The sequence below is a fragment of the Molossus molossus genome, unplaced genomic scaffold, assembly GCF_014108415.1.
Source record: "Molossus molossus isolate mMolMol1 unplaced genomic scaffold, mMolMol1.p scaffold_m16_p_2, whole genome shotgun sequence".
Lineage (NCBI taxonomy): Eukaryota > Metazoa > Chordata > Mammalia > Chiroptera > Molossidae > Molossus > Molossus molossus.
Window position 1 is genome coordinate 44689422 of NW_023425355.1, and position 12957 is coordinate 44702378.

The following is a 12957-nucleotide window of genomic DNA, read 5'->3' on the forward strand; positions in this document are numbered from 1 at the left end:
CTTAATTTAGCAATTAACTGATTGGAATTGCTACATCAGTTAAAAAGCAAATTTGAGTAATAAGACTAGAGATCCCATATCAAATGCTTACCTTGTGCCAGGCTACGATCTAAATTTTAAACTCACATTAAATCACTTAAACAACAATGTACAAAGTAGTTACTATTATGTGAAGTAGTTACTATTATCATTCCTGGATAAGAAAATAGGCACAAGAGCTTAAGCAACTTGTCTAAGGAATGCTCAGCTAGAAAATTGTGGAACCAGGATTTGAACCCAATCTGGCTCTAGAGCTCTTAACAGCTCTGCAGTCTTGCCTCTCAATAGAAAATTCAGTTCAAGTATTAGCTTAGTTCCTATATGAGCCTCTGGTAGAAAATAAATCTTCCAGGCTGGTGTGGCTCAGTGGATTGAGCATCGTCCCATGGACTGAGAAGTCATGGTTTGATTCCTGATCAGGGCACATGTCCAGGTTGTGGGCTCCATCCCCATAGTGGGCATGCAGGAGGCAGCCAATTGATTTTTCTCTCACACGTGGATGTTTCTATCTCTCTCTCCCTTCCTCTCTCTCTAAAAAAATCAATAAAAACATATTTTTTAAAAAAGAAATTTAACAGTTTACATTTCAACAGAAAACACGTGTGGTAGATACTAGCAATAAATGCTACAACATGGTAAGTAAATGTTGTATGAAGGTATGAATAAGTTTGGATCAAAATGAATAATAGAGAACATAAGTGGTCTGAGAGAGTTCACCTTTCTAAGTAATGTACTTTACTAAGATCTAGTGACTTGGGCACTGGGGAGAAGCTGGTTCCATCCATGTCTTCTAAAATAAGCAGGTTACTTGGCTAATGTTCAAACTCTAAATAGGTATGTGGGTTGTAGCCATTTGACCTGAACCACCTTTAAATTCCCTGGTGTTCTTGCATGATTTCAGTGGTGCTTAGATGAAAAAAAAATGAACCTTTCTCTAAATGTGAAGTTAAACTTCACTAATACCTGGCAAAAATACTGTGAGGTTTACAGGAAGGGGATTCATAAGTATTATATCATTCTTTTGTCAGGGTGTTCTCCTTTTCTAGCAGGAAGTGTTATGACTTGCTCTCTAAAGTTGCAGTTGTAAGAAGAATGTTGGGTTTCCAGATTGGCATTCTGAGCGTGGGAGGTTCCTTCTATTAGTGCTGTGAGAAAGAAACAGGTTTGCTCTCGTCTTCGCAAAAGGGTAACTATTTTAATATTATTTTCTTAGGCTCTAACTTTTAGATTACTGAATATTTAAGCAGAAATTTACTTCAAAACTTTGAAATTCTTATTATGTGTTTTGGTAGTTAAACATTTGGATACACTTTCTGAATCTTATTTATTCAAGTAGAATCAAACTTAAGAAAAAATTTTGAAGTTTAGAATCTAACCTGTTCTCTATATATTCTTTTATTGGAGAGGGGGGAGCATTTTAGGGACTGTACTTTTTTAAAATTGGTTTTGAAATCCTAGTTATATATAGCCATATCTATCAGAGTAGATGGCCAGAGGTTTAAATGACAGAAACTAGTACTCCATATTTTAGGGATTGGGAGGGTGGGATTTCAAATGCCTTTGATCCTTGTTAAGTGGTTTTTCTATATTCTGTGAAATAGAAGATGAGGTAGCTGTCATGGCAACATATCCTAATTAGATTGATATTCTACTCATATGGAATGACTTATGACAAACAGTTGTCCTAATATTTATTTATACTTTACAAAATAATTGAAAACCATTGGTGATGAAATTTTGGTGGTGTTATAGTAGCGTCAAGTGATTTTTGGTGCTCACAAAATCACCAGGATTTCCCATCACACGGTGATCCTATAAGTTTATTTCTCCTTACTTCAATATAGTTAGTTATATAAATCCCAGCTCTGAGTTGAGGGTAATGTCTCAGAGAGGTTGTACTTAGTATACCTATATGAAGTAAAAAGTGAAGTGTGAAACAAAAGAATCTAGTTTTCAATTAACAAGTACTATATTTGAGAACCATAGAAGCAGAGTATGTAACACTGACGGAGATACTTTCAGTGAGTAATAGATAAGTTCTCAACTTAGCTCAAAGTGTAAGCTGAAATTGTATCTCTAGTTATTTCTGAGGTGTACATCATAATATTTGGTTTGAGTTGAAGCATGTTAACTAGTCTGATCCTGCCTTGTGTGTGTGTGTGTGTGTGTGTGTGTGTAGGTTGCCCTTAGTTTCAATGTTAACTTTCTAAGGAAAAGAGAATGAAAATACCCCTCAGGTGTGAAGATTAATTTCATTAGCAGCAGATTCGTTTTTTTCATAAATTACTTGGATATTTTTGGAAAGTGTCAAGGTTTAATTAGGAAATATGGAAGGGGTTAGACCTTTTAAAAAGGGAGAGTGCACTATTTCAATCCAAGCAGTTAATACACCTTAGCTTTGTAAAGATGGGGGAAGGAGTGGTATTATTTAGTTGTCTTTGGGTTTGATACAGTATTCTTCATCATAAGCAAAGGGGCTTTTAGAATATGATTAAGATGTACATTAAATATCTACAAAATTGTTGTCTGGCAAGAATTTAAAGAATGTCTTCGATCTGACTAAATTGAATTGACTGTTTCTATTATTGGAAAAGTTATTAACTTATTTTTAAATAGCTGTTGCTTTAAGATCTTATCTTTTTTAAAATAAAGTACAAAAAAAAAGGAAAGGAAACTTTTACTTAAAATGGAGATATTGGATATTCCTCCAGGAAATGACACAGACTTGGTTACCCTTTGGAATTTAAGTGACTCATTGGTATCAGTGCTTGAAAGAAAAAAAAAGGATCAGTTGGAATCTAGCTTATGATAGATTCTAGAATAGAATAGAGGTATTTCTAGAAAATTAAATCCTGGCATATCTGAGGTTTGCTTTAAAATAATTCAGGATAGGGAAAAGGAAAGGAAGTGTGGGAGGGTGTAAGAGAAGCAATTGTGGGAACTTCCTGATAAATGTAGACTCTGGATGATGGGTTTATGGGTGTTGGTTGAACTGTTTTCTCTTACCTTTGTATGTATTGAAATTTTTCATAATAAAAAAATAAGTATAGCTTTAGTTTGAGGCAATTTACATTTATTTCTAAATGTTACTTTTATCTATAAATTGCAGGTTTGTCCAAATGTAATTTGTACATGATGTGTATTGTAAAGGTGAAATGTGCTGCTTCATTGCCTAACTTGTTGCAAGTAAAAACTGTTTCTGAAAAAGAAAATCTTCCTGTTTGACTTTCAGCTAAATTCAAAGACAGGTTGCAAACACCTTGAAGAGTTTTGCAGTACCTTGAAGTATTAATCAAGAGTAGATAGTTAAAACATACTAATAGGCCAATTGCATGTGAAGAATGTGGGAACATTATTATGTCTTGACTATTTTGTTCACAGCTTTTGTAATAGAGAATGTATTTTTAAAACCACATGGACAAATATTTTGCCTGTGTTCTGTTTAAGTTCACTTTTCCTACTTGCCTCCATCAGAGTTTGTTCAACAAACATTTTGTAGGTGCTTATTGTGAGCCATGGCGCAAAGTCAAATAAGGTACCAACCTTGCTTTCAAGGAGCTCACATTTTTTTTGAGGTGGCTTAGTTGTAGATATTAGAGAGGTAGGAAGACTGCTAGAATAGTTTGTTTTAACTCTATACAGTCCCCCAAGCATGACTTGGCAAATAACAACCACTTCTGCTCCCCTGTCCTTAATAATCCTTTATACTTCTCATACATCCTCAGGAGTTGTTGGAACAGCATACATGCAAGAGATAGCAATCTCTTCTTCACATTAAATAGTAAGGTAATGTTTAAGTCTCCTTAAGTTCTTGAAAGAACCCAGGGTAAAAATTGCAGTTATAGACAGGCTGCTACTTGTGGTTGGATAAAGTGTCGAGTTAACCTTCAGTCACTGGTAGAGCCTTCAAAAGATTGTTTTTCAATTGATTAGGAGTTTGAAACATATTTTATCATGGAAATAGCAGCTGAGGTTTTTCAGGTCACTTCACAAATGTTTCTAAAGTGCTGTGTATTAAGTTAACCTGAAATGTTATGCTTTTGTGTATGTATTATTTTAATCTAAATGAGTTGTTCAAGCATAGTTGCTAAATATATCCAGACTTATGGTTCATCAGCCAGTTGCTTTAACCTTTAATCACAAATACTGTATAACCTAACAACATATATAACAGTGCCTTGTGGGAAAATACTGTTAGTTTTATTTGAGGTTATCTAGCAGTGTCCCCTGTTTAGTTTTACCAATTTGCAGCTGAAATGTCAAGTGGAAGTACCAGATCTAGGCTTGAAAAACAACCTTGCTAAGTAAAGTGGGCTGCACATGTTGAATATTGTTTCCATAGACGTTTGCTCTCCACATTGATAATAATATGCAATTTTTAATGATGCTAATGTACTAGAATAAAGAACAGTAAAACCTTTACTACTACTTCCTTCCACTTTAACTTTTCCTAAACTTTCAGAATTTGGAACCTGTGACACATGTGAGGGCATTGAAAGTTTGACTCACTTCTTTTGACTTGAAGAGTAACAAATCATTAAGTCGAGGAAGATACATAAAACCTCTTAAGCTACTGCAGTTACTCCTTTACCAAAAGTCTATTAAAGTTTTCTAGAAGGAAGCAAACAAAACTTCAAATCACATGCTCCTTGAGAAAAATCAGTTGTAAGGTTACAAACTAATCATTAAAAAACTATGGATACCATACTGATGGCTTATGCATGAAAACAAATTCCTAAACTGAAAAGTAAATCATATAGATACTTGAGTGTTTGATTGTGTTTACACTAAGACTAAGTTGTTAGCACTGATACAATAAATGTTAAGTTATTCACATGGTATTTAACATTTAAGAGACTGAAATTAAGCAATGTTAAATATAGTGAAGCACAAGCATGTCATATATAGGAATAAATGTGCCACAAGAGAAGGTAAGCATCTGTGTTCTAATTTTTTAAAAGTATGGCCTGTTTTATTGTCAATGCCCATTTAACACCAGTGTTTTGAAGAAAGAACTTTTAGACGATATACAGGGTGGAGCAAAAGTAGGTTTACAGTTGTGAGTACACAAAACAGAATTTATTCATATATTATTATTTATTAATTATTGTATTTTCCATATGAACAACTATAAACCTACTTTTGCCCCACCCTGTCTATAGTTTTTACTGAACCTGTTGCCTGTATTCTGTATGTTCTGCACAATTATATTTTTGGTGATTTCAGTTCAAAGAGTAAATCAATCCCTTATCCTTTAAAGAAAACAAGTTAGTACTAGCTAGAGAAGGGTCACTATCTACATTTTCTAGCAATTGTTCATACTTGTCAATATCATGGTCATGTTTGTTAGGAACTTTTAAATTATCTTCCATAGGCTATAATAGACATGAGCCTTCTTTCCACAAAGCAGTGTGTATGTAGCCTCTTTGTTTTTGTTTTTATGGTAAGAGTAGTTAATTACCTTCTCTCACACATACTCTTTTCATTTTACATTTGCTGAACAGCTTGTCCTGGGCAACATCCCTTTATTACCCCAGGCTCTTGTTTCTTCCCTAGTACAATTTCAGTAATCATTGGATATTGAGCATGCTGGGAATTATTCCTACCCTTGAAACATGTCAGGCAGTTGGAATATTTTTTTGAGCCATGCATCCAGCAATAAATTATTGTAGGTGTACAAGAGAGGAAGATGAAGTTTAGACTCTATTGTTGAGAAACAATCTTGAAATAAGACTTACAGATCAAGTGGTTAGACAAATATTTGTGAGCTGTTGATAAAAGAATAATCTCTCTTTTATTGGGAAAGATTATTTTCTTTGACCAAGTCTGAGGATCTGTGTGGAGGATGCAGGTGAACTGAATCAAATAGGATGGTGGATGTCCCAGACTGACTGTCCTCACATCCACTTATATAACTATAGGAAGGAACCTGTAATTAAATTGCTAAATTTGTGGCAAGATTTTAAATGCTGTGGGAGTTGAAGAAAAAGAGCAGAGCTGGAGTTATTGGGAAACATGATTTAGGGGAGGATGAGGCTTCTGCCTCACGGGGGAGGTTGAGTATAATTTGTATCAGAAGAGAAGAAAATGAAAGAGGAGAGCATTATAAATATGAGAGGCAGATGCACAGAGAGGGCATTCTTCCTAGGAGAAAGGGAAAGAAGAAGGGGTAGGATGAAACAAAAGGTACTGAGTGTTGTTGAAAGGTAAAATTAGTTAGAGGTGATTAGTAGGACCATTCTAGAGGACCTTGGATTATCAGGCAGAGATTAGATTATCAGTTTAGGCATAAGCAATTATATCTTCCTGAAAGGGGACTGGCATGATCAAAATAGTTGTAGGTACTAGTTGTGGGTTATTTTTAATTCAAATTATATTTACTGAGAATGCACTGTGTCCGTGCATTATACCAAGTGCTGTGGTGAATACAGAGATGAATAAGCTATATACCTACTCTAATTGAGTTTATAGTCTTATTAGTGAAATAAATTCATTCAGTATGTCTTTGTTAATGAGGCTATATATCATTAATCGTTGAGAATACTGACTTTGGCCCTGGCCGGTTTGGCTCAGCGGTTAGAGCATCGGCCTGCGGTCCCGAGAGACCCGGGTTCGGTTCCCGCTAAGGGCATGTTCCTCGGTTGCAGTTTGTCCCCGGCCCTGGTTGGTCGTGCGGGTGACAGCCACTCGATGTGTCCCTTTCACATCGATGTTTCTCTCTCTCTCTCTTCCTCTCTTTCCCTCCCACTCTACCTGAACAAAAAAAAATGGAAGAAAAAAAAAAGAGAGAATACTGACTTTGGTGTCAGGCAAACCTGGGTTTGAAACCTCTCTAACAATGTGACTTTATGCAAGTAACTCAAATTCTCTAAGCCTGTTTGCTCTTCTGTCAAATGGGAATAACAGTATCTACTGATGCAGAGAGGTTTTCTGAGAAGTAACTTAAATAATGTATATAAAGCATTTAGTACAGTGCATGTAAATAAGTCCTCCATAAATGTTAGCTGCTATAATATAAACTTATAATGATATGTAATTATATTGTCTTAATTATTATCATTACCTAGTCTGGAGATACTGCGATGGGGCTGGGAATATGAGGATGAATGGCATATGGTACCTTCCATGAAAGAACTTTGTATAATAGTATTAAAATGCTATCATTGTGGTGACTATATTTTCCCACTCAAAAATCGGTACATATGGTCTGAGAGTAAAACAAGATATTTAAAATTAGAGCTGTATGAAAGAGTCCAGCGCTGGCTATAATAAAAGAAAACACAGTTCTGTGAGAGTACTGGGAAGAGGGAATTTTTGTTTCAGATAGGACAGTCTGAAGAGACTTCCTTAAAGATGCTCTTTAAGAGTGGATAGGAGATGAGTGAAGAGCATTCCAAAGAGGAGGGCTAGAGGTGAGGAAATACATAGCCTACCTGGGGAGTGTGGTGTCTTTATAGAGTATGATTCAAGAATGCAGTGCATGTAATGGGAAATAACATTGGAAAGAAAGACAGGTATGGTCCTGGCCGGTTTGGCTCAGCAGTTAGAGTGTAGGCCCCGCGGACCAGAGAGTTCAGGGTTTGGTTCCCACTAAGGGCACGTACCTCTGTTGCAGTTGGTCCCTGCCCTCGTTGAGGTTGTGTGGGTGGCAACCACTTGAGGTGTCTCTCTCACATCAATGTTTCTCTCTCTCTCTCTTCCTTCCTCTCTCTTTCCTGCTCTATCTGAGGATGGATATAAAAAATGTCCTCAGGTGAGGATTTAAAAAAAAAAAAAAAACAGGTATCAATATAGAAAAGTGTAGGACCCTGAATGTTGTGCTTTAAAGTTGGGGTGTTTTTCTTAATGGACTATATAATAGATCTGCTCTTCAGGAAGTTAGTGGAGACAAATAGATGAATTAGCTAAAAGGCTTTTAGAGTAGGCCAGACATGAGATGATAAAAGGGTATGATGGAAGAATCCAGAATGCTTAGTGATTTACTTCACCCCTCCCTCTGTTTCTTGTGGCCAAACTTCAGCCCCAAATTTATAAACCTGGAAACTGGGGAAAGTTGGGAAGTTGAAAAGGAGACCTGATTTAGCAGAAGAGATCGTTGAAAGGGGAGGAAATAATGTAGCAATAAGTTCAATATTAGACACTCAGACTTTCCTGACTGGAATCCTCCTCACTGGACTTTCTTCTCCCTTGACCAGAGAATCAATCCAGATTTTGACTGTAGCCCTTCAAAATTGGACCCTGACCTTCTGCTCCAGTTGTGTCTGTCATAAACCCTAGACACAATGCTCCAACCACACTGTCTTTCTCCAGCTCCAGAATATCATCTCTCTCTGTGCCTAGAATGTCTTTACCAGTGATATCTGTCTGAGGGATTCCAATTTATGTTCTAAGATAAAGTTCAAAAATAACCTGTTCTGGAAAACCTTTTCTGATGCCCACCACTCAGTAAATATGACTATAATAGCATGATAGCACTAATATTATATCTTTATTTTTCCATCTGTTTCCCCCACTATACACTAAGCTCTCCAAGACTTTGGGTCCTAATTCTCTATATCTGCAGAACCCAACACTGCCTGGTACATGCTGAGCCTTCAATTAAGGCTTGACTATTAATAAATAAGTGGCTGAATGTGGTAGACATTCAAGTTGAAATCTAAAGCTGTTCAGAAACACGGGACTGGAGCTTAAGTAATCATAATAAGAGTAGGTGAGCTGTAGCTCAGTGTTGCCCGCCCATCTGACCTGGAGACTAGTGCTATTGACTTGCCTAACTAGGGAGGAGGCAGAGTGGCAGTTTCTGTTGGTACAGATAGGTATGTGAAGTGTGGGTGTTCCAAAGCCCTGCCTGTTTTGCATGGAAGAAGGGGATAAATACACACCTTTTTTTGTTGTCCAATGTTGAATTGTTCACACATAGCAGTGACTATGGTGGTTTTTCTTTTCATTCATAGTAAAATAATGTATTCTTCCATGTCTTGTCCACTATTTGTTGCTCTCTTCATGATACTAGCTTAAATATGTGTTGCCAGATCTCTGATTTAAGCAATCAGCCTTGCTTCCTCAATTCTATTTACCTGGCATACAGGTAGCTGGGATAGTCTATGGTGAATATATCCCCTGCTATTTTCTTTTAGTTGCCTTTCAATTTCAAGTACAAATATGAAGTTCATTATCAATTCTTGATTATCCAGGGATGACTTTCCCAATGTGTGTGCCCAGCCTCCTGCCCCACGTGGTACTGATTGACACAGACTAGTAAAATAGATTATTCAGTCAGCTGCATTCCTAAAGTGAAACACCTTAGGGCGTGAAAACATGCACCACCACCCCCAATCTGGTCAAATATCTTTCTGAATTTGAGTAATAGTTTCAGGTCGTTATTTGCAGGTACACCTTTCTCAAGAAAGATTTTGTGTTCAGGGTTAAATGTAGTTAAATGAGCCAGTGGAGTGGTTTCATAATTGCCGTATTGTTAGTTAAACTCTGTAATTAGGGATGACTTCATAGGCATAAGATTCCTCTATGGGTGACGCCCTGAATTCAGACCCTGTTGTTGTACACCATATCCTTTTATGAAAAAAACAAACAAGGTTTTGTTTGCTTTTGTTTTATTCTCGTATTTGAAATATCTTTTCCTGTGCCTCAGATGTTTAGGGAGAGAAAGGGTTTGCTTTTTGCCTTTATAGAGGAGGCAGACTTAGGAGCTAGAGACAGATCAAAATGCTTTGCAGATAAGTGAATTCAGAAAAATGCGGAGACCCTGGGAGCTCTTACTCTTGATTAGTATTTCATTTTGTAAATTTAAATGGAGGGAAAATATATTTCTTTTTTCAATATTAGCTCTGTCTCTGTGTGTGTCCCTCTCCATGTAAATAAAGTTCACCTTTGTGGGAAGACAGAGAGGGAAAAGTTACTTTCTTTTTGTCTATAAATCACTTACTGTAAATTTGAGGTTGAACTTTTTTATTCAACAAGTAATATTTACTTTTTACCTCTTCGCCTTTTATTTTTCATTGCTCGTGAAAAAAATGTGCAAATTACAAGGAATGTGATGATATTGACAAGATATTAGCTATTTTTTAAAGTGGTCCTGAAATATTTAAAGTAAAATTTGTACATTTTTTACTGTCTCCTCGCTGCTCTTTAAGTTGTGTTTAGAAACTCCTGATGAAGGAACCAAATTGATTCATGGGTAAAAAGTAGTTAACAGGTTTTCTTTAGGCCAACCCTACTTAAATTACTTTGACTAAAGGCTTATAATTACATATGAAGGAGATCTGTTATACTCTGTAGTCAATAATTATAGGGCAAATGAGATAATTTTTCAATGTCCCATTTAAAAGATTCTTGGTAGAACTTATGCCTTATATGGAGTGGGGCAAAAGTAGGTTTACAATTGTTCATATGGAAAATAATAATAATACAAGAATAAAATATTTGTCATATTTCCTATTATAAACCTACTTTTGCCCTACTCTGTATTTATATAGCCTCTCACAATTACTTAGGCATGCATTTATTCCCCATTTTCTTTCATTAAAGAAATTGCTGTATAATACTTTATAGTGTACAGTATGCCTTCACAAATATCATCTTTAATATTTACAAAGACCCTGAGGAAGTAGGTATTGTTTATCACTATTTTCACATGAGAAAACTGAGGCTCAGAGAAATTAAATAAATTTGCTCACGAATAGACTAATAAGAACTAACAATTCCAGGGCCCTAGCTGATGTTTTCTGATTCCATAACCAAAAGTCTTCGTTAAAACATACTGCGTCCTTGGGTGAGGAACAACAGTTTGCTTCAGGGGCTCAAGACTGAATGAAGTGTCTAAAGGGCAATGAACATGCCAAATCTTCTGTTTTGTTTCTAAGTCCTAGTCTGGAATATTTTAGTTGCTTTGAGAGGAAAAGGCCCTAAAACACAATGCTCCATGTAGAACAATAGAGCTTATGTAATTTTAATTTGTAAGATTTTAATTTTTAAAAATCTGTTGATGCTACCTACCAGTTGGCAGTCTTTCCTAAATTATTTAAATGTGATGTGTTAGTACATAGTTGTAGTACTTAGTTGCCCAGTTTCCTTAAAGATAACATCAAGTACCTATGAGTAGTCTTAAGGACAAGCCTTATTTTTATTCATAGTGAGATCTGGATTAAATAGCTAATTTAAAAACTTTTTTTGTTTTTGTTTAGTTTTTTTAGTTAACTGCTATAATTTATTTTTTTAATTAATAATTTATTTTTGTTACAGATGTTTCTCCTTTTTCCCCCACTGATTTCCTCCTCCCTCTCCCTCCCTACCCTGTCCCCACCTTTGTTGTCCATGACCATTGTTCATACATACATGCATATAAGTTCTGTGGTTTATCTCTCCCCCCCACCCCCTCTTCAGGGGATTGTCAGTCTGTACCCTACTTCCACGTCTCTGGGACTACCCTGTTCCTCAGACTGTTATGTTCATTATATTCCACAAATAAGTGAGATCATGTGATATTTGCTTTCTCTGCTTGGCTTGTTTCACTTAGGATAATACTCTCCAGTTCCCTCCATGTCCTCTCAAAGGATAAGAGATCTTTCTTTCTTACAGCTGCATAGTACTCCTTTGTGTATATGTACCACAGCTTTTTGATCCATTCGTCTACTGATGGACATTTGGGCTGTTTCCAGATCTTAGCTATTGTAAATAGTGCTGCTATGAGCATAGGGTTAAAAACTGGTTTTTATTAACTAAAGCATATATTGTGAGCCTTTAAATTTGACTTTGTATTTTTTTAGTTTTAGTTTACTTACTTCAGAGTAGCATTTATTTACTTACTTTCAAATAATTATAAATAAATGAAATTGAGTATATTTAAGTGAAAGACTCCTAAATTAAACCATTCTGTTATTCTGGACCAAACTTGCCTGGAAATGTCATTTGGGGGATACATACATGATCCAGTTGTCCTTTTTATTTTTATTCAGGTATGGCTCTTAATATCTCTTGTAGATAAGAAATCTGAGTTACAGGTGTAAAAAAAAAGTCATTTTAGGCTTTCATTAAGACAACTAGACAGGAATAAGAAATTAGAAAACTTGAAAGTATATTTTGGGTTCTTTGATGCTGCATTGTAGTAATATATTTTTAAGTATATGGATGCCTTCAGATCATTTCCTAATTGTGTAAGGAAAACCAAAAGTATTGCTTTCCTGGCCTACATGAGAAGGAATTAATAATCCTTACAGTTTCCAGAGCCTCTTTCCATCTCTTTTTGTTTTTTGACAGACTGAGTCTTTTTTTTTAATTTATTGATTTTTAGAGAGAAGGGGGAAGGAGAGACAGAGATAGAGAGACATCAACATTGATTTGTTGTTCCACGCATTCATACACTCATTGGTTGATTCCTGTATGTACCCTGACTGACCACTGATCAAATCGCAACCTTGGCTTTTCGGGAGGCTCCAACCAACTGAGGTACCTGGCTAGGGTACGTTCTGTATCTTTTATTGCTGTCACTAATTCACTTTGTGTTCAATTATTATTAATGTGTTTGCCTTCCCTAGATTTTAAATACCTTGAGGGTAGAAACTATGCATCTAATAGATGCCTAAAATATTGATAAAATTGTATGAGGATAGAGGTTTATGTGTGTTGGGTGAGGGGTATGAAGAAGAGGGAAACAGATATCTGCCAGGTTCAACCCTGCTGCCTGCCAAGGGGAGAAGTGGAAGGATTTAGTCATTTCACTGGTCAGCAGGAATGAAGGGTGGAGCAGGCGGAGTTATGTCCAGAACTGTCTTTGTCTAATTTTCTTCTGTATAGAAGTGATGTGGTAGTATGAAAATAAAATAAAATGTCTTTTTATTAACTCACATAATTTAGATTATTCCTGACTCACAAACTGCCCAAACTGGAAAGGACTTTTATAGG

The 12957-nt window shown here is 36.0% G+C and overlaps 1 protein-coding gene across 3 annotated transcripts in view; it reads left to right on the forward strand.

Moving 5' to 3' along the window:
- PLS3 (plastin 3) overlaps nt 1-12957 on the forward strand; it is an 85899-nt gene that overhangs the window by 27549 nt on the left and 45393 nt on the right. The window contains exon 1 of one of the 3 annotated variants that reach the window (XM_036271462.1): nt 1187-1225. The exons of the other annotated variants lie outside the window; for them this stretch is intronic. The gene's annotated coding sequence lies outside the window, so the exon portion shown is untranslated. Of the gene's footprint in view, nt 1-1186; nt 1226-12957 lie in introns of those variants that run through there. 3 annotated transcript variants of the gene reach the window in all.